This window comes from Lepisosteus platostomus, chromosome 27 (genome assembly GCF_059453375.1).
Source record: "Lepisosteus platostomus isolate fLepPlt1 chromosome 27, fLepPlt1.hap1, whole genome shotgun sequence".
Taxonomy (NCBI): domain Eukaryota; kingdom Metazoa; phylum Chordata; class Actinopteri; order Semionotiformes; family Lepisosteidae; genus Lepisosteus; species Lepisosteus platostomus.
The window spans coordinates 1,648,764-1,674,835 of record NC_142637.1 but is presented as its reverse complement, the minus strand read 5'-3'; the positions used below and the strand labels follow the sequence as shown (position 1 = coordinate 1,674,835).

The 26,072-nt window shown below is 45.9% G+C and overlaps 1 long non-coding RNA gene across 2 annotated transcripts; it reads left to right on the top strand.

The window, feature by feature from the left end:
• The first annotated feature begins 4,297 nt into the window (after nt 1–4,297).
• Nucleotides 4,298–19,468, top strand: LOC148638946 (uncharacterized). 2 transcript variants are annotated; one of them, XR_015930828.1, is made up of 4 exons: nt 4,298–4,856; nt 12,985–13,064; nt 13,764–14,018; nt 14,182–19,468. It is a non-coding gene; the product is annotated as an uncharacterized LOC148638946 (long non-coding RNA). The 2 variants fall into 2 exon arrangements; XR_015930827.1 differs by having other exon boundaries at nt 4,300–4,856; nt 13,764–19,468.
• Nucleotides 19,469–26,072: the final 6,604 nt, after the last annotated feature.

Here is a 26,072-nt window from a genome sequence, read left to right as displayed (position 1 = left end):
AGCCTGCTCATTTTAATGGCAGGACTGAACAGCTTTATTAATCACCGCTTTTTTAAGAGGCTGGCTATATAACAAAAAATCAGTACAGGAAAAAACCATGAGAATCTTGGCACCCTCGCCCTGCAGGGAACGTTCTAAGCCTTGAACTGGAAACTGAGAAAAACAAGAATCTCTCAGGAACCACACAGAGGGAGTTTCTCAGATTCCCCGCAAAGGAATGCCACCCCCTTTACTGGAAAGAGGCAAGGAACAAAATATCCAAACATTTCCAGCCGATTGTTCACCCAGCGGTGATTTGGCACCTCTCCCCTGGCCGGCTCGTCACGGGTGTATTTCTGGAAACGCAACGTGTCAGAATGCGAGCAGGATCCAAGGTGCGCGCGGTGGGCACGCGCAGTGCCGAGCCGAGCCGAGCCGAGCCGAGCCGGCTTTACCCGAGACTGGCCCACATCGGACCAGCACACTCCTTGCTCTGAGCGCCTCCGAGGCCGAGCCCTGCAGCGCGACTGGAGATCCCGCACCCGCGGCAAAAATAGCGGGAGCGGGTAAAATATGCGCTTTGTCACGGGCAGGGCTTGATGTGCAAAAAAAAAAAAACTGCAGTCAAATGACTGAAGAATAGAAACAGGTTATTATGTTTTCTTCACTTGTCTTCGCTAAGTACACCTCCCTTGCTTCGAATAAGGCGTCGTCAGTGTGGTAACCTGCGACTTACCATATGCGCAGTCACAAAAATAAGACTAAAGCGTTTATTTTCTGTGGAGAACCGATTCTCATTTACAGGACGAGCTGTACTTACGAGAGCACGTACTGGTGCAGAGTGAGTAAAGTGCAGTACGTAGGGCTCTGCGTAGGACTCGAACCCACCTAGCTCTGAGGACTGGCAAAGTCAAAGCAGAGGTGGGGGAGAGCTTAAGCAAAAATGGTACTTAAGCAGTTTCTAAAAATTAAGGCAACTTAAATTTAAATGTCCCTTTGAAAAGAAAACCACAATGCCATTCGTCTGCTGATGCGTTTGTTACATAGACACAATTGCAAAAAGAATTTCAGGAATGTACATTTTCTGGGATTTCCAAAAAATAAAGGTATTTTTCGTGAAGGACAGAAATATTTTGCTTATAAACTGCAATTACACTGTTTTTACATGGCGAAATTTTATTTCATTCATCCCTCCTTTTGATCGAGGGAAGCTCAAGCACAAAAGAGGTAAGACAACACCCCCCCCCCCGATAAGAGCACTGTAGGCAATTGTCAAGTCAATAAAGTCCCCAAGATCCTGCCCAGCGCCCAGGGCCCGTCCCTCAGGGACACCTCCTCTGCGCGGGTCTCTGCAGAGCTTCTGTGGGCGTGTGAAGCCCAGCCCTGCAGCAGCGTGGCTCTGTATAGCTGGTTGGGGGCAGCAGGAGGACTACATCTGGAGACCTAGAATTCACACCTGTCCTAGAAATCCTTTCTCCTCCCTCCACCGGCGAACGCATGGCGTGTGTAAAAATGACATCGCCGCGTGCTCTAGCTCTGGTGTTGTTCGCGTGTCGAAATGGCACGGCCAGCAGACAGAAACGCTCCGACATCCCCTGAGCATGAGAGTAACGCCGTGAGAAAACAGTTTCACGTTTCGACACAAACTGCACTTGTCGATGACGATTCCTTGTGTGAGGAACGTCGTGTTTTTAGAAAGCTTGTTGATGTGTCAAACATCACCCAAGTGGTTTCGCTCTCGATACAAGGCTTTGGACTTTCCAAAGGACTGTTTTGAAAATGCAGATGCAGGTGTTCCTCAAAGAACAAGTAAAGTTCACTGTATTTGTGCATGGCTCGACCCTGCTCCTAGCACACCACACAGTCACAGATGGAAGATGATACAGAAGGGAGAGTTTGCAGTTAGTGGGGGGGGGTGTATTTAGCACTAGGGGATATTAGCCCAAGGCCCCCCATCTTTACATATGCCCCTGAAACACACTGTATTATAAGAACCGAAACCGCAGGCACCCCCATCCTGCAGGGCTCTTGAAACATTACACAAGGCTTTATCTAGCATAGGGGGTGATCATCACACTTAGTGCTGCCTTTTGTAATGCACCCAGTCACACTTTATATAGTAACACACTCCCACTGCGGTAGATATCTTTAATTGCGTTATTTATGAGACCAGAAAAACTACTGTAGGGAACAAGGAGGGAAAACTGGCACCAGTTTTGAAAAGAGAAGCAGCTCTGATTTTTTTCCTGACAGACACAGACAGCCCAGTCAGCAGAACCTCCCCACTTTGCCCAGCTCTGTGCCAAAATGACACACTGCCACCCTGCCTGTCTGCCTGTGTGAGGCTAGCAGACGTTCTAACTACAGAGTGTCCAGCAAGACAATGGCAGAGACTCCCCCCAGGAATAGGTCCTTGTGGCTGGTAATGAGAAAGAGACAGCTGGACGAAGCTGTGGCTGCAATTTTAAAGAACGCAAAAAAGAGGATTTAAATGGAGCCCTGCTACGTGTCTGTTGTACCATCAGCAGTGCACAGCTAAATTAATCAAAAGGCAACAGGCTAGGTCTAGGTCTCTTTTGATTGCATTAATCTGGGCAGTATGGATCTTTATTGCAATGTTATAAACCAGGTGTGGGCTAAATAAAGCAAACCAATTATGTGCTTATGGCCAGTCTGAAGGTACAAGGAGTTCTGATGCCTTCTGCCCTGGATTGCAACACCGCAGCGACTGTGAACAGGCAGTGAGGTCACGTCAGCAAGACCACAGGAGGATCAGAAGCAGAATTTGCTGTATCCGTTTGACAATCCCTGCACTTCAAAACAAACACCAAATCATACACGCACCATATTAAAAGAGACTCAGACAGCACATTGCAAGTTTGCTTTAGTGTTTTATAAGACATGCTTGACCTAGGTATGCTGTGCTTTTTCAGTCATCTCATGGCAACGGGGGTAACAAAGTGACAACACAGTGAAATCCAGCTATAGAACATCACTTTGATTTCCTTTGTTCAACAATAGATTACAAAGTGTTTATTCTTGTGTCTGGGTGCTTTAATGTATTTGTTCTTATATTGACGTTGCTGCATTGTGTCATCTGTATGAAGCACCAGTCTCTGTCATGTATTTGACCCTTACACAAAGAGTGCAAGGAGCATGGAGCAGTCCAGTGCAGGGCAGACACACACTCACACCTGGGCCAATTTTACAGAACCCAATTAGCCTACCCGTATTTTCCTTTTGACTGAGGGAGGAAACCAGAGCACCCACAGGAAACCTATGAGAACACAAGGAGATCATACAAAGTCCACACAGACAGCACCCCAGGAGTCGAACCCAGGGCTCCAGCGCTGTGAGGCAGCCATACTGACCACTAAGTCACCCTGCCTCCCAGAATCGAAAATGTCAATCAAATATTCTTCTACAAAAGTCTGGAGCATCAGATAAACTAATTGCATGCATTCTTTCTGTGAAAACATGTCTAAATTTCAGGGACTGGACAATCTTGTCAGATATTCCGCTTTCAGAATTTCTTCCTGCAGGATTCCTTCAGTTAAAATGGTTGGCAGACCCCTGAATACTCTGTCCAGACAACAAGACCCAGTTTGTACAGCAAACTGGTACAGTACAAGCCGGGGGGACTTTGTAGCACCACAAACTGAGTCTGCTGTAAGACTGAGGCCTAGTGAGAACACCGTCACATGATTCACTGAACAAAAAACAAACTGCTGAGCATGGTCGTGCAGAGACAAAATCTGCTGCTACTGCCCGCATGACTGAGACGCCTTTCTTGCCCACCACTTATAAACAGGCCTTTTCACTGCGTTTACAGGTTTTTTTGTGCAGACGAGGGAGGCGGACAAAAATAACTTTGGGGGGGAAAAAAAAAGAATAAATCCCTCTGTTTTGGAGTCAGACAGTTGAGGGAATTCATTGAGAAGATGGAAAAGAACACAAAGGATAAAGGCTGCAGACAAGCAACAGAGGTGATAAATAAAGAAACATGATCTGTTCCAGGTAATCCCTGAAGGTGTGTTATTAGGCCCATTGTGAGCTCTGATGTCGACCAAGCAGAGCTACGTGTTTAACAGTGGCTGGTAACTATGGAAAATTATACAGAATGCCCTGAGGCCCCCTGAGGCACAATAGCAGCGTTCATGAGACGCTTTCACTGCCAGACACAACTGCGGCCTGTACTTCAGCCGGGTGAGAGAGTCTACAGCAGGACTGGGAAGAAAGCTGACGTCAAGCCAGGGGAAAAAAAAATAGGGAACAGAAGGCTTTTCTTTCCACAGCGACAATTGCTTGTCTTCATGCAAAGTGCTGACAGAATGAAGTTCATGGCCACAGCTATTAATAGCAGCACTGGTCTCTCCAATGTTCTATTTTTAGAAGCTGCTGGGCTATATTTATCGTTTTATTTTTGGGGAGTGGCGTTTATAATGGGCTAAAAAAAGATTAAACGTTCTTTTTTGATCTTCTGGTTTTTTTCCCTCATTTCTTCTGCCCTTGACTGGATTTTCGTAATCCGCACTACAGCGCAATTGTGTGCCAGTGGACTCTCTCCCTTTCTATATATACCAGTAGATGTGCACACGCGCACGGGCGCGCACACACCCCTCAGGGTGCGTCGTGGAGGCCGCAGGGCAGCGGCTCAGGCGGACAGCAGCACGTGAAGCTGCAGCCGAAACGACTGGCCCACTCGGGGGCCTCCGTACCCTTCCCCACAGCCAGGGAGGGGAAGGGGTGCACTGGCCTGGGGGCCGGGGTTCAGAGCGAGGGTTGCCCAACCCTGACTCCCCCCCATCCTCAGGCACGACCTGCGTGGAGGGGAAACCACTCGGACACGAAGCCGATTCGGCGCCGGGGAACTGAAGGTAGGGACTTCTTCACACTTGGGCACCAGTGGAGAAGAGGCCAGACTGCTCAGGCCCAGAGTGGAATATACCCAGGGCTTCAGGGTGTAATAATAATAATAATAATAATAATAATAATAATTGCTTACACTTATATAGCGCTTTTCTGGACACTCCACTCAAAGCGCTTTACAGGTAATGGGGACTCCCCTCCACCACCACCAGTGTGCAGCCCCACCTGGATGATGCGACGGCAGCCATAGTGCACCAGAACGCTCACCACACACCAGCTCTCAGTGGGGGGGAGAGCAGAGTAATGTAGCCAGTTCATAGAGGGGGATTATTAGGAGGCCATGATTGGTAAGGGCCAATGGGAAATTTGGCCAGGACGCCGGGGTTACACCCCTACTCTTTTCGAGAAACGCCCTGGTATTTTTAATCCCACTGAACAAGCGGCGTTTTACTAGGTTCGTAACTGGAAGGTTGTGGGTTCAAATCCTGAGTGACACATTGCTGTGTTGCTCTTGAGCAAGGTATTGCACGTGTGGGGGTTGCTGGGATAGGGACTGCCCAGGTGTTACAATTAGTACAAATGTAAATTGCTTCCGATTAGCTTTATTGAACAGCTGATGACTGAATTTCCCAGTAGTTCAGTGGAATTAGGCCTTAATATAGTGTGCTTGACCTGTGACATCTCTGTCACATGTAGCGGACACCCCTTCCCTTGCAAACAGTTTCATGGGATCTGTGAGCAGAATTTCTACATCACCTGGTAAAGCACTGTGTCTCTGGTCAACGTACTGAGGCAGTAGATTGGAGATTTTAGTTCAGGACTACCCATGACGAATGTGTGTGTGGCTCATTTCCATATATATTCCACATTCAAATTTAAATACAGCACATTCAATCGATGTAATATGCACAGGGAACAATGTGAAACACACATACAGGAGTCCTAGGTCAGGAGGAAATCTTTCCCTGGAACGTACCCCCTCAACACAGAATAGCAAAACAGGACAGAACACTGGTCACCCAAACTCCATTAAACAACTCATGTAATTCAATGAAGAGAAATTCTTTTCTTATAAAATAAGCATGTCACCATTCAGCTAATTAAGAAAGCCACAGAGCTATCTGAATGGAGCTCACTCTGCTTCTGTCACGGGTACAGCTGTGGGTTTCTGTCAGCCACTACACAAAGGAACTCCTCTTCTGAGCACCAAGGCACCTCTCCATGTGACAGAGATGTCACAGGTCAAGCACACCATATTAAGGCCTAATTCCACTGAACTACTGGGAAGGGAAATTCAGTCATCAGCTGTTCAATTAAGCTAATTGGAAGCAATTTACATTTGTACTTGTCGTTACACCTGGGCAGTCCCTATCCCAGCAACCCCCACACGTGCAATACCTTGCTCAAGAGCAACAAAACAATGTCACTCAGGATTCGAACCCACAACCTTCCAGTTACGAACCTAGTAAAACAGCGCTTGTTCAGAGCTCGGAAAATAAAATAGTGACAGAAGGCAGAAAAAGTCCCCAGACAACATTCAGTGGATGTCTTCTCATGTGAGACATCATGGATGGGTCTCACCCCTTTTCTTTCAGTTTCACCCCAGGTCTACACTGTATAAACCGTGGGGACCTACTGGGAGGTATTTTTTTCTCATTGGTTTAAACCCGCCTGCAGACTGTTCAGTAGAAATGCCTCTGGATGACTGACACTTGCCATGCTGTGTGTGCACAAGTGCTTTCATTGATTTATTATTAAAAATCAAACAGGGGCCTTTGTTTCTTGAAAAAAGTTACTTTCTATCCATACGAAGTCAGACAGAGATCACATCTCACACAGGCAGGATTTTGTCTGGGCTTAAGCTGAGTCTGTGTTAAGGAATCTTTCTCCCTGCTTGACTGCACTGGGGTTTCCACCCAACATCGTTATCAGCAAGACTCACCTCTGCTGCATTAGGCAAAGCAGGGTGTCCCCTTACACACACAGACCAAAGGCCGTCTAGGAGCTTAATCAGGTTTTCACTGTCCTCCATGAGGGCAGGGGCGATTTTAATAAAATAAATTTGCCTGAGCAGTCAAATGAGCATGTTGCCCAGGGGAATTCCAGGGATGCCCCTGTGAGATGAGCTGGCAAAATAAATACAGGACACAATCTAATCGCACCATCTGGAGAAGCTGGGGAGCCCCTCTTTTACATGTTCCTCCAATAGCAGGTTATCGGATTGACGTTTCACTGGCTTTTCCAAGCGGAACGGAACTGGTCTCGGAATCCCAGTGCCCATCCACTCCCACACAGGGGTCCCCCCTTCCGGCCACCCACTGCGCAGTGGAACTGATGCCTTTGCATAAAGCAACCCGACGACGCAGAAAAACCATGACAGCTGCTCACCAACCCCCCCCCCCCACACCTTCACCGCCACTTCCTGATCTCACCACGATAAACTTCCTGTTACAGTAGAGATGGCGAGCGCAGAAGCGAGCAGAGAAAACCAGCGTCACGAGTTTAGTGTGCCTGAGTAAAAGTCTAGCAAAGCTGCCCAATTGTCCATGTTACGAAATATTCCCAAATCCATGAGGCCAGCATATGAAATGTATTAGAGTGTTGTTTTTGGACATTATTTTGGCTTGTAATGTACTATAGTGACAATGCTGGAGGCACTAAACACAAACACTTGGCAGTGTGTGCAGGTTCACCGAGGGCATTGTAGAGGAATGAAGAAATTTCCACTCCTGCTTACAGAATACTGTACCGTGAGGTCGGACTTGGAAAACAATCTGATCACACATCGTACATCTTGTTTTGTCCTGAAGAAACACTGTGGTTATCTACTTTTTGTTGTCTGTCTTTTGCATTGCATAATATTAAACATGAATGTTTTACAAGAGCTATTATAGAAATGATTGTGAGAGATACTGAGGATCTACATGATCTACCACACAGGTTTTATGTGAATCATTTGTAGGGGAACTATTCATACAGAAAGCTAGACGTGTCCCTGTGGAGATAGCGACAGGCTAAAATCCTTGATATACATCTACTGTGCAACTGCATCTACTGTTAATATGAATCTAACTGTGCTTTATGGACTTTCAGGCAATAACAGGTAACATTCCCATGCAAGACTTTTTGTTAATTAAAAAGGTTAGTGAAGCAGAAAACTAAACTTCCAAGAGAATCATCTGTTTCACAGATTTTCTGGCCTTATCGTGTACAGTCATTGCTTCTCGGCTTTCCCTCAGAATTAATCGTGGGCATTTTTTAAATCCATCCCAGAAATACCTTCTTTGTTGGTTGCTGCCCATGGGCTGGGATGGGAGAGTTTGGAAGATGTGACTGAGAATAAAGATAGATGACTTCAATATAAACGTCATCCTCAAATAAAGGAGAAAACAGCGCAAGAACTAGGCCAATCTGTCCCATACTCTCGACGATGGAAGAGCTTGTTCTTTTAGCTTGGCCCTGGTGAAAAAGCACCCAGCTGGAGACCTGAGCTAGCTCTGTGTGTCACGGACAGACCTGTAGCGTTGATTGATCGTGACGGCAGGCAGTGTGCACCATCCTTCATTTTACTGGAATTTACAGTAACATAAAAGTCAAGTGATACTTTCTTCTTTAAATACAGCCATGACTTTTTACTGCTGCCTTTTGTCTCACTGTGCCATGACATTGCTAAACATGAGATAATACTTCTTCTTATTACCCACGAGGCATTGCCAACAGCAGATCTGTCTCTTATTGGTCCTCTTCTCCTCTGGCACCAGGGAGCACCGCTCCTCACTTCACTGTTTGCTTTTTCTCATCTTCCTCTTTCCTCTCCCTGAAAAGGCACAGTATTGTGCAAGAAGTGATTCCTGGCATATCAGTCCGCCATAGATCACAGCTTCCTCATTGTTCAGAGCCCTGTTCTCCACAGTTGCTGTGGAAGGGTCAGCTTATGTCAGAATGAGTATAGGATTAACAGGACCTGTGTGCAGCTCTGAATGTGGACTGGTGTAAAGTGTATACCGGTGTGTCTACAAACAATGTGTTGTCTTAGCCACGGAAATCAGAGAAATGGCAAAGCATACTACAGCCAGCATTATATTAAAGGGTTAGTTATAGCTGATGTATTCACAAACAGATGCCTTTTTCTTATGTCTCAAATACTGTATAAATGCCTTATTACAAATACACAGAAATTAGACACTTAAAAACTTGTCACTAAGGGATTATTATTTAAGTTAAAACTTCCTCTTCAAGGGGTGCAGCCAGCGTCTTTCCTAGGTCTCTTTACAGGTCTGCTGTAGACTTGAAAAGAAAATCTAACTGCTTCTCTATCCTGAACAATGAGTTTAATGAACTGCTTAAGAGTTCGGATAGAAGGAAACAAAGAGGACTCTGTGCCCAAAAGGATTAGCAGTAAAGAACACTGGACTAGAGCATTTGTTCTCTTGGTATAGGAAGGAAAAACACGTTGCCTGTCACTTGTGAGCCTGGGTGCTGTCACAGATGAGATTCCCTTTCTCCAATTCCTAGAACCTCTTCTGTAAGGCAGGATGGAGAGCACAGTGGGGAGAACGGCAGGAGTGTTGAACTTGTTTCTCTTTGCGATTATTCAAAGCCCCCAGTGTGGAGCCAGTTTGGTGAAAAACTGGTGACTCCCAATTGAAAGGGTAGCCCAGGAAAAAGAAAAATGGACAATTTCCAATCTTAAGAAAATGAAACGGCAACCAAAGGACCACAGTCATTTTCCAGTCAGATACAGCATGTGACAGGATCTACATTCCACGAGGAGTCGGCATAGCATGCAAAGAGTTCAATCATTTATCAACTGCACATGACGGGAACTCTGCCAGACCTCGGCGAACACTGATTCCCTGCGGGGCATTTCGCCTTCTCAGAAGTCTGTGCTGAAATGTCCTGGTGATTTCTCTGAAGATCAGGTTCATGGGGAAAATCACTTTCAAGGAAGCCACACTGAATCAGAAAGCACTTATATAAAATGTCCTACTGTAAATAAAAATAGGCAGCCCGACAAAAGAGAGCAGGACAAAAAGGCACAGAGAAGAAGATGAAGAAGAAATGGAATATATTGGTATTTGGTCGTTTTAATGTGAAAGGCAAGAGATGCTCCATTATAGAGGGATTCAGTGAGTTTTTCAAGCATTGCCTGGTCCCAGATTTGCACTAGACAGGAGCGTATCTTGTCGGATTAGTGGGCAGCGAATACATATTTCATCTGCAGATCCAGATGCTCACATCTGTATTCTATCAGGTCCTCCAAGTAGGCGCCCTTTCGTTTTGCTCACCTTATTTCTCACAGTGAGCCATACACCAGAGATAATCACGACATGAAAGATCAATTTACCAAGTCCCCTTTGTAACAAAAAGAAATACAGGAAATATTTCTATTTAAAATAGACTCCTCCACTACAGCTGTTAATAGAAATAATAAGTAGTCACTGAAATCAATTCCCTTGGTGGGCTTATCTGGATCTCTGTCTTGAACCTTCTTCCTGCACGATTGGAAAGGACTGCACACTGTGGCAGAGTGAAGTGTGAAGTAAGAGCTTGTAGACACCACAGCTACGGCTGCGCTAGACTCCCAAAGCCATTATTAAGCAACAGTCTTGTAAGCAACCAGCTTTGCATCCCATGTTAATCCTAAACAGCAGGCAGGCAGGTCAGCGAACCAATTGTGCAAAATCTCTAAAACAGAAACTGAGAAGACCTGAGAGAGCTGAATCTGTTGGGGGTTCAATAAGCCCTTTTCAGCCTCCACCCACATGAGACTGGCAGGCTTGCGGGCACTGTGAGCTGCACATCACAGACTGTGCCAGAATGTCTAACGGAGAAAACGGAAATGGACAGCACAATGGCATAACAGATCCATGTGCGTGTCTGTGTGGAGTTTGCATGTTCTCACCAAGCTCGTATGAATTTGCTCTATGTGCTCCGCTTATCCCCAGACTCCCAGAGGCATGCTGGCTGGGATCTGAATTTCCCAAGATGGACCTGAATGTAGCCCAAATTCAGGGAGACAGTAACTAGATGAAGGGCCTCTGCGCCCTCTTGACCCCTGTGTTTCTGGCACACAATTCCACTGCCACACCCCTCATGAGGATGAGTGTCTCTGTGATGACTAATGGATGGATGAATGGACAGGAAAGGGGATGGCTGATGGAGGAGGAGTTCTCAAGTGGTTTGCCTGGTAAAAGCCGCTGTTCATAAATGAGGACAGGACCCATAGCCTGGTGTGGGGGGTGGGCAATAAGTTGCTGGTTCAAGTCCAGACTTTGCCACCAGAAGACTGCTTTTGAAGCATTTTGTGGAGTCTGAGGAAAAGGTTGGGACCATATTTAACTTGCTGGCTGAGTAGTAGTAGTGCTGAGACTGAGTACGTTTTGCTTCACCAAGCAGCCATGGCATCAGCTGGGGTCCACAAGGGAACTTAAGGAAGATTTTAATTGAGAGGACGTCCACTTCCCCACTTAGCTCATTTGGCGGCTAGTAGAAATTGGACAGCAATACACATTTTGGAGGATTTTCTGCGCCTTTCCTGTGTCTCTCACACACTAAGAGCCCTAACAATGGAATTTCTATGTTAAAAAATATAGCCGACTGGAAATTAACAGAAGAAAAACAGGACTCATGTGGCAGCACCACTGGTCTACCGCTACCTATAGATCACACCAGGCAGGCATCAGCCCCAGTTGCAGCAAAATGAGGAGATTCATTAAGAAAGGGATTTAAATCTCTTCAGATGGAAATCATACTTCCACTCAGCGAAAGCTGGGGTCTTGAGCCTGGTGCAAGCCCCTCGTTATTCATGAAAAAGGCCCAGGCACACTCTGGCAGGAGGGCTGCCATTCTGGGGAAGTGTAACAGCACGGAGCACAGAAAGGACAAAGCCCGGAGAAAGGAGAAGTTAGGACAGACCCCACAGAGCAGTCATTAATCAGTGCAGACAGGGTGACAGGAGGGGGGGAGGGCTGTGCTCTGTGTGTGGGGGGCTCATGACATCAAGGTGGTTCACGGAGGCGCCCCCCTGGCTGTGGAGCACCTGCTCGGCCGGCGGCGTGTGCCACATTACCATCACAACGGCACAGTGCCTGCCCGCGCGGCTAATTCATCACCAGCGGAGACGCCCTCAGAGAGGCGCTGAGGCGCGTGGCAACGCCGATCACAGAACCTGCACCGCGGCCAGATCGGGGAGGGGAGGACCCGCTCCCTGGAGGGCCGGGGGCCCGCTGGCTTGTCTTACCACCAGAGAGGTCAGGTCAACAATTAACTGAATTATTTTCCAAGTCACATATTTTATGTGCCTTTTACAAGTCACTGTATTTATAAAACAAGTATTACAATAAATGCTGTAAATTAAAGAATAAGACCCAGAAAATAAAGTCATGGAATGTATTAGGTTGGAATAGAAGCCAGAGGACACTGGGCCCTCAAGGAATTGAGTAAAACTATGAGGCAACATGGCTGAAGAGTTAGTAGGTCAAATCTAATGTGATGAAAAACCAAACAGCCACAGTAAATGAGTTGCAGGGTTACTGCACTGCTGCTGGAATGGAATTACTGCTCTACCACTGAAATTGCTTTGCCCCAGAACTCTGTCCCCAAGGATGTCCCCAAAGACTCTCCTTCCCTCAATGCCTTCAAATCCAAACTCGAAACCTTCTTCTTCAGGTTTAACAAGGCTTTTATGTAATTGTTGCCTGCATCTGCTCCTTGCGTCTGTCGTGCTATTTTTATATCCTATCTTTATTAACTGTTTTTACACCTTCCTGTAAAGTGCTTTGAGAAACTACTTTTAAAGGCGCTATATAAAAGAATGTTGTTGGTGTACTGCGTGGTGTGGGGGCAGGGAGACTAATGTGTACAGCTAATGTCTGAAGATCACATGCCAGATTGTTTACAGCTAACACAAGCAGGGGAAAGAAAGGCTGGTGTTCACGACCAGGTCTCAGCCTGATTTACGAAACAGTCTTTTCTCTGAGCTTGTACTTTAGAAGTGTGTTCTTGCTGGAGAAAAGTGGAGCTAAAACATTAAGTTGCATTTCTTTGCATCTTTTTGAAAAATGTGCCAGTGTAAGTTGCCCAGTGGGAAATAATGAAATCCCATTTTTAGAGTTTTGCATGTGTGTATTTCAGTTCCAACAGGATACATACTGGGGCTTGACAGACTGTCCTTCACTGACAGGCTGAAGGAACACCATCTCAGTCTTGAACAGGTGAGGGGACCTGATACAATATTCAAAATCCTCAAAGGCACTGACAATGTCCCCTTAGCGGACTTCTTCTGAAAGAACAATGACGCACGAACCAGAGGGCACTACGCCCTTGCAGACTCCCGATCCCTATCCCACATCACACTGGGAAATTCGATTTTTGATGCTACTAATCATAATCCAATTGTGGTGGTTTGGTGGAAAACAGCCCAGCAAATTGATTTAAGGAAAACCAAGATTAAAACTCCTATTTAACAGGGAACAGGGAGTATTAGTTGTACTTTTAAAACACTCAATCCTGATACTCAGTGCCAGACTTCAAGGCTTTAAAGTAGCCTGGCTCGTAAGCCCTCTCTCTTCCCATACCTTGATGGAAAACCTCCGATAAGTGATTTTCAAACTCGGAAACATTAGGAACTGGAATCTCTAGTTTTCTGGTCTCCCGTGTCTGCAGTGAAACTGTTAATACGGAATAAAGCTTTTGGTCTGACTTTACGGTAAATGATTCTGAGAAACCCTTTAACAAATCCCTCACCGTAATGACCCACGAAAGATCAGGGGTGTTATTTATTTACTCTAACTGAGTTGTGTCGATATTCTCTCCATGCAAGTGCTCATATCCTGTCTGCGGGTCAATCAAGTAATTTACCTCTCATGTCCAATCAATAACTGTTTCCTGCTCCTCTCTTTCCTGGCACACAGCAGTGAAGTCAGCTCTACCGTCTGGACACCCTGTTCCATCCCTCTTGTTCAGACATCTGCCGGAGCCCAGCCAGCATGGGTCACTGTCTCCATCACATGTTGGGTCAAAGGTCACCCCCCAGAAGACAGCACAACTTGCTCCTTTCAACTCAAAGTGCACGTCTTGCGTGTATTTCCACTGCAAGATAAGAGGCTCCACGCCGACTCTCCCCATCCTCTACAAATGGCTTCGGTACCATGACGGAAGGCAACGAGGTACTTTATGGGAACACAGGCGGACTTTTACTCAATTTTAAGATGTTTTTTTATGCCCCCTTTAATTAGAATTGCCAGTCATTAATTGGCTGCTAAGACCCTTGTGTCAGTATTCTGGCTGAGCCACTTGTCAATTCACAGTGGGTTTTTTTCTCTCCTGCAGGATCCACTGTCCACTCGTACCACACTTAGCACTTTCTCCATCTGTCCGTCCATTTTATAACCACCTGATCCAATTCAGGGTCGCAGAGGAGCTGGAGTCTACCCCAGCGAGCAACAGACGCAAGGCAGGATACACCCTGGATGGGACACCAGTCCATCACAGGGCAGACACAGACACAAACACAGATACACACACTCGCACCAGGGCCAATAAACCAAGACTTTGGACTGCAGAAAAAAAAAAAATTGGAAATCAGATTACCCGGAGGAAACCCATGCAAACACAGGAAGAACATACGTAACTCCATGCAGATACTGTAGCAGCCCAGGGCCCCATCGCTGCAAGGCAGCCGTGCTAACCACCGTGACAGCCAGCACTTACTCCTTTGTGATAAATACATTCTCCAGGTTAAAAAGGGAACCGAACCTAAATGCCGCCATGCAAAGAAGCCACATAAGAAGCAAATGCCTACTGTAAAATACAGATTTTTTTGCAAACCACAAACTATTCCTTCTGTCGTTTATATCATCACAGTACATACTTGACCACAGAGTATTAATGCAAGGGCCTTTCCCGCCTCTCCTGCCCCATATTTAGAAATGCATTTCTGCAAAACGTATCAGTTTCTTTTTAAAGTAAGGACTGGAATCCTCCTGGGACGGGGTACAGTCGCTCAGGCTGGTTAATCGACAGCGTGTTTAACCAGACAGGCTGACTTCTCGGAAGTCACATCACACACGCGAAGAGCTGCAGCACACCTCTGAAACGCGACGCAGCACGCCTTGCAGCTCTTGCGCGCACTTCCACCCCTGCAGCCACACTGCTGCCCCGCTTCTGCGCATCTTGTAGCCAGGCAGCTGCCATGCGCCAGCCCCCGAGCCTTATCTGCGCTCTGCAGAGGGTCCTGGCTTCAGAACGTTGCTGGTGCTCATTCCGCAGTCTCTCTCACCGAGGCCAGAGGTCAACCACAGACAATAGCAAGGGGCGCTCTCCAGAAACCCTGGCAAAGGCTTCTCCTGCAGTCATCTGCACCCACTGAGCTGCTGCGTGTGCCTCTATTTACATTACAAAGCAGACCCCCCTCCCTGCAGCTGAAGTTAAGAAGCAGACGCAGCCCCAGATACACCAGAACAGACTGAAAGCAGAAGAGCGCCTGGGAGGAACAGCAGTGACTGAACACAGCGCCCATCTGACTGAAGCTGAGGTGTCTTTACCACCTGATGATTCAGAAAATCGATAACAAAAATCCCTGAAGGAGTAAACGTGTGAAGCACAAACTTTTTAGATAAATGACTTAACCACTGCCTTTCCTTTATTTTGTTCTCATACATGAAAATACTAAAGTTCTCAGTTCTTGAGAATATCACTGGGTGTGAGCTATTGGAAGACTACTGAATATTCATCTGCACTTCTGCATTCACTTATTCTTGATCTTCCATAGTGCCACCTGGGCTTATGCCTTTTCATGACAACTAAATCATTTCTCTGAAGAGTTTGGTATGAGGAAGAGCTTAGGAGTGAAGCAATCCAGCAGTGTGCTGGTAAAAAGGTTTTGCAAGCTGTGCTAAACATTACATTCCCCACCCACTTATATAATCAGTGATACCCACATGTGCTTGTTGCTCGACCTCTGCAAAAAAGCTTTATTGTATATGATCTACCTTTCAATATTCCTTTGGCAGCAGATGAGAAAATACCAGATGAAACACATACTGTAGCCTGTGCAATTAAAAAGCAGTGCTTATCACAAAAAACGGGAAGCTTGAAATCTACCAATCTGAATTTCCCAAAAATCCCTTGACGTCCAGGACTGTACAGATCATTTTTCAAACGTCAAGCTCTTCTCCTGGCTGTTAGAGCCCCTTCCCCCACAGCTCTTGGCTTCTGGGTTCAGTTTTTGGCTGGACCGTATGTCTGGAGTTTGCATGTTCTTTCCCCCCACATTTTTGTAGTTTCTCCCTTGATGTGAATACAGATCTGCAGCATCCATGTGGTTGCTCTTGAACCAGAATCAGCTTGTTTCTTATTTACACACTACATACTGAAGACCTCTGGTCAGCTTCTCGTTTAGTAGTAGTGTTACTACACACAGTATCCCACTGTGTGATAAAGCTCTTGGGACTATCCAGTTATATCCAGCAAAACAGCTCCTGGCTACACTGATATCCCTGCAGTGTAGGCTGCATATCCTTTAACCTCTGAAAGTATCTTAATTTCCAGTGAATTGGATTTCTTTAACTCTGAGTGAAATTGCAAAAAGCTCGTGGCCCCTTGCAAACTACCCAGCTGAACAAGGAGTAAGTACAGCAGCAGCTGGATCAGCTGGAACTCAGTCTCAGCCTCTGACTCACTCAACTGCGGGGGACAGTCTGCAGAACGACAGAACCACCTGATGATAATGACTGACCGGCCCACAAGTTAAACAACCTTGCAAGTCTGTCTTCGCAGTTCCAGCTGTCTGATTTTTTTTCGTTGTGCCGTCTGGAAACTTAGCATCCTCTTCTCGAAATAGCTGCAGGCCCGAGTGAGGAGATGACAGACCCCTTCGGTCAAATTTATGACGCCCTCCACACCCCTTAAGCCATCACACACTCGCCCAAAAAAGTGTATAGAGGTTTCCATTTTGGTTCAAACACATAATACAAAAAAAACAGCAATCTTTACTCATCGACTACATGTATTTCTCATTCAGTGTCATGGACAGAAACTCCAGATGTCAGCAGTTTACAGGAGGAGAAATTGTGTCTTGCACACTGGAAATAAAAGTGGCTTTTTCTTTCTGGATAAACACTAGCTTCTATCTGAATCACTTAAGTCCTGGAAAGAACATTTAAGTAATAAAAAACAAATTGTAGTTCAGGCAAGAGTAGTATTTCTAGTTTAACCATAAGTAATAAAATGGGAAGAAACTATATAAAACAGAATTCAAAAGTCTACACTTCAAATAAAAGTGCCTGAATTCCTGCGAGGATGAACAACAAGATTACCCCCGAAGGACCAGAAGCAGGATGAGACCCCATTTCGTCACAGGGTGCACACACACCTACGTGCACACCGAGACAATTTAGAGATGTCAATTCATCCACACGTCACGTCTCTGGAAGGTGGTGAGCCAGTCGGGAGAACATGGAAACTCCACACAGAATGTGCCCCAGTCCAGAACTGAACCCAGGAGCCAAGAGCTCAGACTGCCAGTGGCACTTTGCTGTTCCTACTTCCTGTCTTGTCTGTCAAACAAACTGAAAAGGGATTTTTCACTAAAACCAAACATAAATGCTTTCTCTGTTAAGCAGCCTCAACAAGTTTTGGCACAGTGAGGCGCCTTAACTCACATCAATGAGCTATCGAAAGACCTGCACATAGCTTTTGATAAGCACTATGAATTCCAATAATACCACTGAGCAAGCAGGACCTGTATCTGTGAAATTACCTCCCCACTGAGCCACTGCAATGAAAGCTGAGCTGCTAGAGAACAAGTGCAAAAGATGACTAAGAATACTCTTAAAAAAACGTAAAAAGAGAAACCTGATTTTTAGAAACTGAGTAAAAATGTCATCCAAAGCTGTAATTTCCAGCCAGCAGTCTGCATATTGCTATTACTCGGGGTTGCAATTTTTATGCCTGCCATAGTATCTGTGAAAAGTATGCATGCAGAAAGTGTCTGCCTAAAAGCACAGAGCCTACACATGAGTAAATTGTGACTTTTTAAAGTGTGAGTGGGCTGTGTGATGAAGCCTTCTGCAAGGCACAGTGTGGACAAGGCCAGCAGCCCTGTTCTGTTTTTCATTTAACATCTATTCTCTTCAGATAGATCTACTTTTTCCATCTCTGTTTAAGACTGAATTCTTAGAAACCTCACAGAGGATGGAAGTCTGACATTGAGACACTAATAAGGGTACATGATTCCCAGGAAAATTCCATCCACCCTCTGTCCTCCTCTCTGGGACACACGATTCTGATGCATGTTGGTGGCCAGGCCTCCCAGAGGGAGCGGTGCATTTTGTGTAGCGTTAGTGAAAGGTGGTGGGAGATGTTGACTGATGGACGAGTTTCTGTATTTGAAATGGTGGCTTATTATAGACAAGGAACTACTGAGCTTCCTTACATCTCAGGCCAAAGTGAATAACTAGACCAAGGGTGGATGAGGGACAATGGGAGAAGTGTATCAAGAGTTTTTGGTTGGGTTATTTTTTGTGGGAGGGGGAGAGCTGTTTTGGGAGAACATCGAGGCCCTTAAGCCACAGTTTGGAAACCAAACCCACAAACCATCACACAATCCTGCTGGCGCACAGCTGTGTTCCTGCACGGAGCCAGACAACAGCGCGGACCCAGGAGCCAATGCTGCTATTCCCCTAAAAGGAAACGTGCAAGAACAGAGGGGGTGTTTGTGAGGGGACCACCCAGAAAACCCCCTCTGTTCTCTGCCTAACCCACCTGAAAGAAGCACCACCAGCCAGTGAGCAAGGAAGGACCTAGACTATAGCCTCACCTGCTTCCCATTAATAACTGCGAGTGACGCCCCTGTACAGTGCCTGGGGTGTGCCTACCCTCAGTCTCTCTCAGTTACTCAGCTGAAAGCTGCCTGTGGTGCTGACGCAGTCCTGAGAGCTGTTCTGGACAGCAGTCAGTAATGAAGGAGCTGTGATGCCCCAGTGTTAGGACAGGATGCTCGGTTGCTAACACAGAAGCAGCAGTCTGTTTGCATAGTCTAATATATTTAAAAAAATCAGGGAAAACAGACGTCCTGGACAAGGTTATTATTCCGTTATAAGAGCTGTGGCATTTTGCTCCATGCTTTGTCTGCATGAGGACTTTCTATTGTCGCTGTGCTGCCTGTGAAAGATGTGCAAGATGCAGAAGGCTGCATTCCATCCAGCGTTCAGCTTTGATCAGTGTGCTTGGTGGAACTCATCTCTCCCACTTTATTTATTCCTTTGGCATCAAATGACCAGAACCTAAGCCAGCTCCTCATTTGGTTGCACGTTTTAGTGACGCACAAGATTCTGACATGCTTAAAAACTCCCAGGATCCCTTTGTTGAGGTCAAAGCAGTAAAACAAAAGACGTTGCCCTAACAGAGGGGTGGGTGGCTGTAGAGCCTAGATTGTCAGCCATGGTAACTATTGACCTTCAGGCTCCCCGGTTGACACTGCTGTCTGGTTAAAGGTAACACCTCCTTGTGGGTTTCAGAACCCACTGCTGGAAATCTTTGCAGATGCGGACAAGAGCCGTTAGGAGTGAACGCCAGGAGCCAGACCTTGATCTGAACTCTCTGCACTGTGTGGGTGGCCTTTCAATGCTGTCTGACGTGGGGCAGCAAAAAATAAAACAACAACCAGAAAATAAGGAATAAACAGTCAAAAGTCAAGAGCTTTGCAGTCTACTGCCAAAAGGAGCATGGCAACAAATTAGAATGTCTCCACTAGTACCTCCTTGTTTTTACACTGCTTTTTTAAATTCAATTATGTGGACTATTTCCCCAAAGCCCTATTTCTCGCTGTCTCTTCATTCTCACTCCCCAACTGGAAGACAATTCAACACTTGGATTCCTGCTGAATCTGCCCCTTTGCAGCAGCAGGGCTGACAGCTGGATACTTGCGTCCCAAAAGCCACAGAAACCGGGTAAGAAAAGGTCTGCTACCCGTTGTGGTCTTTTTCTTATGACCTCGCGAAAAGCTCAATACTCATTGATGATTACAGTGACTAAGTGATCTAAATACAAGACAGAGGAGCTGTGCTGCCACTTAAATGAATGCAACGATCCAGTACAAGGTCTGTTGTACTGTGTAATCTTCTCTGCATCGTTCCGATTTTAGTAGACGTGCGGCTGAAGCAATAGCTGCCCCTGGCACTGAGCTGCCCCTTGACGCCACCCCGATTCGAACCCACTTGGCCGTTGGCACCAGCGGAGGGGCCTGTGCCGAAGACTGCCCGAGCGGCTCTCACCGCGGCTGTGAGTGACCTACAAATTCACACCCCTCCACGTCGCCAGCTGCCGGACCGCTTGGTCAGGCGCTGCCCTGCTGGTGGCGTCTGCCAGCTGGCAGCGTGGCTGGCCCTCCGCGACTGCCTTCCCACTTTCCCCTTCCTCTCCCCCCTTCCTCCGTTGCTAGGCAGTCCGTTTCAGACGACCTACTTCTTGCCGCTGTCCTGCTTTCTGAAATGAGCGTGTTTTTTCTATGGAGTGGTATAATTCCACTTCGGTGGGCAGGTGCTAAATGCGTGCCTTGACCGTTCGGCCCCCCAGTGGACTTTGAACAATGAGGCTGGAATCAGACCAGCTCCAGCTGTGTCCCTCCGAGCGCTCCTGTGGAAATGACTGGGGGCTGCCCAGAGCGACTTGGCCTGGAACAGCTCCTGCCTGGTGGACAAGGTGAGTACGACAGCCCAGGGGGTGCAAGTTCCAATCCGCGCTGTGCCACCCGCTGGTGTTGAACTCGCAGAACAAGAAGAAAATTAGCAAGAGCAGAATCTGGGTTTTACTTCAGTTTTGGAGATTTGGCCATTTGGGTGCAGGCAAGTGAGCACCTTTGTAATGCAGTGGGTATGGATTGTAGTGCTGCTGCTTTCGACAGGCAAACTGCAGCTTGGGCTTGTGCTGATTGAGAAATAAAAGTTCGTGGTTTCCTAATCCTAAACTAAAAAAAAAGAGCACGAGCAGCAGAAATCACAGAGGGGTCAATGATGAGTGGTCAGCAGTGGGCGGTGTTACATCAGTAACAGATTTATGACAGGTTTCCGTTCACAACTGGAGGCTCTTTATATTGAGCAATGGCCGTCGGTATTGCTCTGCTACACAGCTGTAAAGGTAGTCATGAATGTGCTTCTAAAAGCTGCTGTGTTGGGATGTGTTCTAGCTCATACACACCACTGCCCCGTGCACTGCTTTGCAGTGTTCCCTCTGATGAAGCACAGGGCTATATTGCTCTGCACCTTGAGTGCAGCCATCTGCTTCCATTCTGTTTCAGATGTGGGATGCTCTTTTTATTAAGGGCATCTCGCTGCAAATGCAGCCTGTTTCTCAGAATCATGGTGTAGATGACAGGGTACACCATAAAACTTGCAGGATTCATTGAAGACATTAAAACTGATTGTATGCCTCCACTGATGCACAATTGAAATTTATTGCATACCCTTGCCAGTTACCATAATGTTTCTATTAGTGTTTCTTACTAGGATAATCTCCTCCCATCCTTTAATCAATATGTTTCAGAATGAACATGAGCCAGCTGTTACTCCAAGCTGCTCTTCAGCGATTCCCAGACTGTGAAAGATGGTGAGGGCACATACACTACATGACTGAAAACTGCAGTGAAAGAGTGAGAACCTCTTTAAAACCTAACAGAGAAACTAAATATTGAAAATGCTTCATCATGAAAATGCTACGTCTGATTGAAATGGGACATTTCTGCTTTCCCTATGTCGCTGAAACGCCAAGTAATTGAGTGACTGAGGCTTGAGTCCCTCCTATTTCTTGCAATGTGTTTGAATTTCTGACACTAGAAATTGTTTTTATTCCTAAAGACATATTACATTCTCTGAGCACGGGTTGTCAGTAGCTTCTAGCAAACGTTTGTTGTTTAAATCTGCAATGGAAGGTTTCTTTCAATTCACACTCCCCGTTAGGAACATCCAATTCTGAGTCAAACAGCCACTGATTTCTTCTATATCGGCCCAGGGGAGAGGTGATCATACGTAGGGGATCTCTCAAACAGGTGCTGCCTCCCATTTCTTTTTAAAAAAATCACAGCACCAGGTCAGACACCTGGGAACCCATGAGGACCGTCCCTGGGTGAACTGAACCGACGCAGGGCCATGAGATCTGGCCTGCTCCAGCATTCGATTCATTAGGCACCATCCTTTGAGAAGATCGAGTCACGGTCAGATCAGCCTGGAGATCAGAAGGCCCAGGCTTTCCTCAGAGTGGAGTGGAGTCACTCCTGCATGCCCAACAATAAATGCTGATAGAGGAGTTGCCCAATTTAAAATAGTGACAACTTGCAATATTACAAAAGGAACTGCAATAAGAACGTTTAGCAGTCTGAAAATACTCATTATTCCCGTTTCTCAAACTCATCATCTTTGTGTCTTTTAAATCACTGAAGGTCAAATAGGTAACTCCCACAACATCTAGGAACACCTGAAAAACTGCTGGCAATTAATGGTTGACAATGACTGAACTTAAATGCAGAAAGAAACTGAAACGTGAAACTAAAGGCACCCTAAAGCATTCACTTTCATTTTGAAAGCTTGAAAGTAAGGTGCTAGAACTTCAGGTTGTATAGAGTATATGCCCTTTGGTCTCCTTGCTTCTCACAATATGCTACTCTGAGGAAACTCAGCACTTAACACATGGGATTGATCATTTTGTCTTAACACTTTACAAAATTACATAGAGGCTCACCTGCATGCATTATAGCCTGTGGAGCTTGAATCTGCAGCACATCACTGCGCTTACCTTGGAATCAACACCTCCACCAGTGAGTTCTGTGGAAACATGGGAGCTTGTCTGCACTGGTTTCTTGCACAGATGTTTCCACAGACCAGGGTCTCCTGCCAAACCAACAGAGCAAGCATCTTGGTTTCTCTTTGTTTAAATAGGACGGTACTTTGTCATCACTCGTGTGGAGATTTTTATCTCAAAGGATCCCACAGCACTTCACATGCAGAGGGGGCACACATCCACTTCTGAAGAGCAGGGTGACCAGCCCTCCAGGGTGACACACAGCTGCTGTTCAGCACCATCAGCCAAACTGCACAGCAGACCAGGGAGAAGAGAGGAGCGGCCTCACCGCTTAGCTTAAGGGGGAACTTTAGGGAGGCCAGATGGCACAAGCTCAGAGCTGAATTTGATCAGGACATCAGGGTTGGCATCTCTACTTTAACATCCAGTACCTTAAGGACCAGCCAGTTAGGACCTGAGTTCAAATCAATAACTTATTAACCTGTTCCTATTTAAACCTAGAGGACTTTAATGTTCAACTAAAATCATTATACACATATTTATCAACTTACACATCCCAGTTTGCTCAAGTACTGCATGTGCATTTGAAACAAATTTTCTTTTGCAAAAAAACACAGAAATTGAATCGTTTGGGCCCATTCGGTTCTGCCTTCCACCAGAAAAGCAACCACCCTCTATAAAAGTTAGAAAGTCATTTACAATTCTGCTTCAAAATACACAGCAAATGCAACAAGCAAAGTCTGATAAACAAATGACAAAATGGAGATTTAAGCACTGATGTTATTTTTGTGGGGGTGGGAGCTGTGTGTGTTCTTAAAACAATGTAAAAAATGCAGAGACTATTACAGAACATAATGCCTTGATAATAATTAATATGGTATCGGTATCCTGAATGGAATGAGGTTGTGGGAGGAAAAACTTGCGCAGGAGACAGGAATTATTGCAACCCACTGCTTCTCGCATGTGGTATCCGAATTCTTCTTGCTGCAATGCTTTTGCACTTGCTTGATAAGCCTGTTTCTACAACCACATGGCTTGGGCCATGTGGGCTGTCAACCGCCGCCTATCTGCATGGATGGCTAATCTAACAGGCATCTCCCAGAAACTGCCAAAGGCTGCCAATCCCCAGACATCCAAAAGAACAAAGTCTTTAAGTGGGCAGGGAAGGTGAGGCACTGGGAGCTACTGTATAACGTAGAAATAGCTGCATCATCAGTCACTCATTTTTAGCTAAACTGCAATCCCAAAACCAAACTACATTCTTCTCTGGTGTGTGTGTCTGGCTGGCTAAATTTAGGTCTAAAGTAGTAGGGAGACATAACACTGGTGAAAGGTGTGCACACAGGCTAAAATAAATGGTGAGTATTTCAAAACGTGCTGGAAGAGTGCACTTCCCTAATTGCATACTGTACATTCCTTTATCCACCAAGGCAAAGAGAAGCTATGCTGTTGGTAGGGCAACACCTTGTGTTTCTCTTCTGAGCCATAGCTTGTAAAAATAGATACGGTATGTTCTCTGTGGATTGAGAAGGCAAGATCAGGTCTGAACTTGAAGGATGTTCAGATGTATTTCTGAACTGCCCCCAGGCTCCACTTTGTAAATTTCCTTTCCCCTTACAAAGCGTCTTCACCTCACCCATGAGCAAACAGAAATGCGAGGGCTGGAGATGGGGAGTTAGGGTATTGGGGTTCCCTCTACAGACCACACTTAAAAGCGTCCAATAGTTGAGAACAGACATGGGCACAATAATTCACTTCACCTCAATGGAAGACAGCGTGATGGAGTGGTGGTTACAATTGTTATCCACAGAGTCTCAAGCTGGAGTCTGGCTTTGGGTGCCTGTCTGTGTGGAGTTTGCATGTTCTCTCTCCGTCTGCATGGGTTTAGCCCAGACATTATAGCTCTATTACACTCCCTTTCTTATTTAGTGCAGTGACACGTTATTATTATTACTCAAGAAAAGAGTTTTTGTTTTATTTGCCAATCGCACCTTGGGAATGCTGTGAGGGTCTGTACTAACACATTAGCCAGGTCTGCTGCTGCCTTCAGCAATGCATTAGTGGGACAAGCATTAACGATCTTGAATCTTGCAGGATTTTACTCATATACAACATACCATTCTGTAATATAGCTGGTAGGACAATTAATTGTTCTGACAGATCAAACCAGTGTGACTTATATCCAGAAGTAACATGAAAACAACACAGCGCAGAGCAGCATGAACACACTGTATTGAATTCAGTAATGCAATTAGATGTACCATACGCAAAACAATACCAGGTGCAGCAATTATAGAAAGCACAGGGAAGGGTCACAGAGTATGCAAGTACATTCTGAACAGATCAGTAGTGTGTGGTTAGATAAAGACAGCGTGTCTTGATGTGTCTGCGTATCTCGTGTCCTTCAGGAGCGAATGGGAGGGGAATATGAGGTGTATACCGAGAGGCTTTCTTCACTCACAGCCGCTGGACAGATGCCAAGTACAGGCATTCCCATTACATCAGTATTTTGGAGAGGTGTTTCCCTTGAAGCGCCAGTGACGTCGAAGCGATCCTGACAGTCTGTGGACTATTCCCAAGTGGGGTCTCCAGCCCTGGTCCTGGAGAGTTCCCACCCAGCAGGTTTCACACAGGGCTGCCCAATCCGCAGGTTTCTAAATACCTGCCACAACTTCACTGCCATCAGCTTAACGGCTGATTTGTTAAAAGTTGTAATTTAGAGAATATTTAGATCAAAGATCGGGTTAGGAGGTTAAGAATCTGAAGAGCACTCAAACCACAAAGACCAGAGCTCCTTTAACTGAACACACTACTTCCTTAATTGATCATTAACTTGCAGGTCTTCCTAACCCTTGAAAGGGAAGGTGATTTAGGGTGCTTTCTAAGAATAACTCGCCAGGGGCTCTTCTCTAATGAGAAGCAGTAAAGCTAATGAAGAATACACCCGTACAGTATTCCAATGACCTGTGGATTAAACAATTCCACATGCTTGTTTACTCCAGTATTTTTAGCATGGTGTGGGACTCTTTAGTTTTTCCGTGGTTTTACTGTGTGTATACTTTGAGTTTAATTTGCTTTAGCCTGGTTTCCCCATATTTGTATAATGCTGAATGACACCTCTCTTTGCTTTGCCACAATCTTACCATGATTTCACTTTATTCCGCCACACTGTAGCCTACTCGGCTTTCACCATGGTAGACCACATTAAAGCCAGAGATACGTCAGGGTGCAACTGTGGATAAGGCTGCAATTGGAAAGGGTTTTTGACAGTGTTGCTATGATGAAACAAAAACAGGCAGGAAGATGTTGCTGTAGTTCAAAACTACCCCACAATACGGAGTTGGGCTCACAGCAGCAGGCGTTAAGACGACAGTAAGAAGAGGTGAGAGATCTGACCCGGCTGAATCTCAGACTGCAGCCTTTTCTGG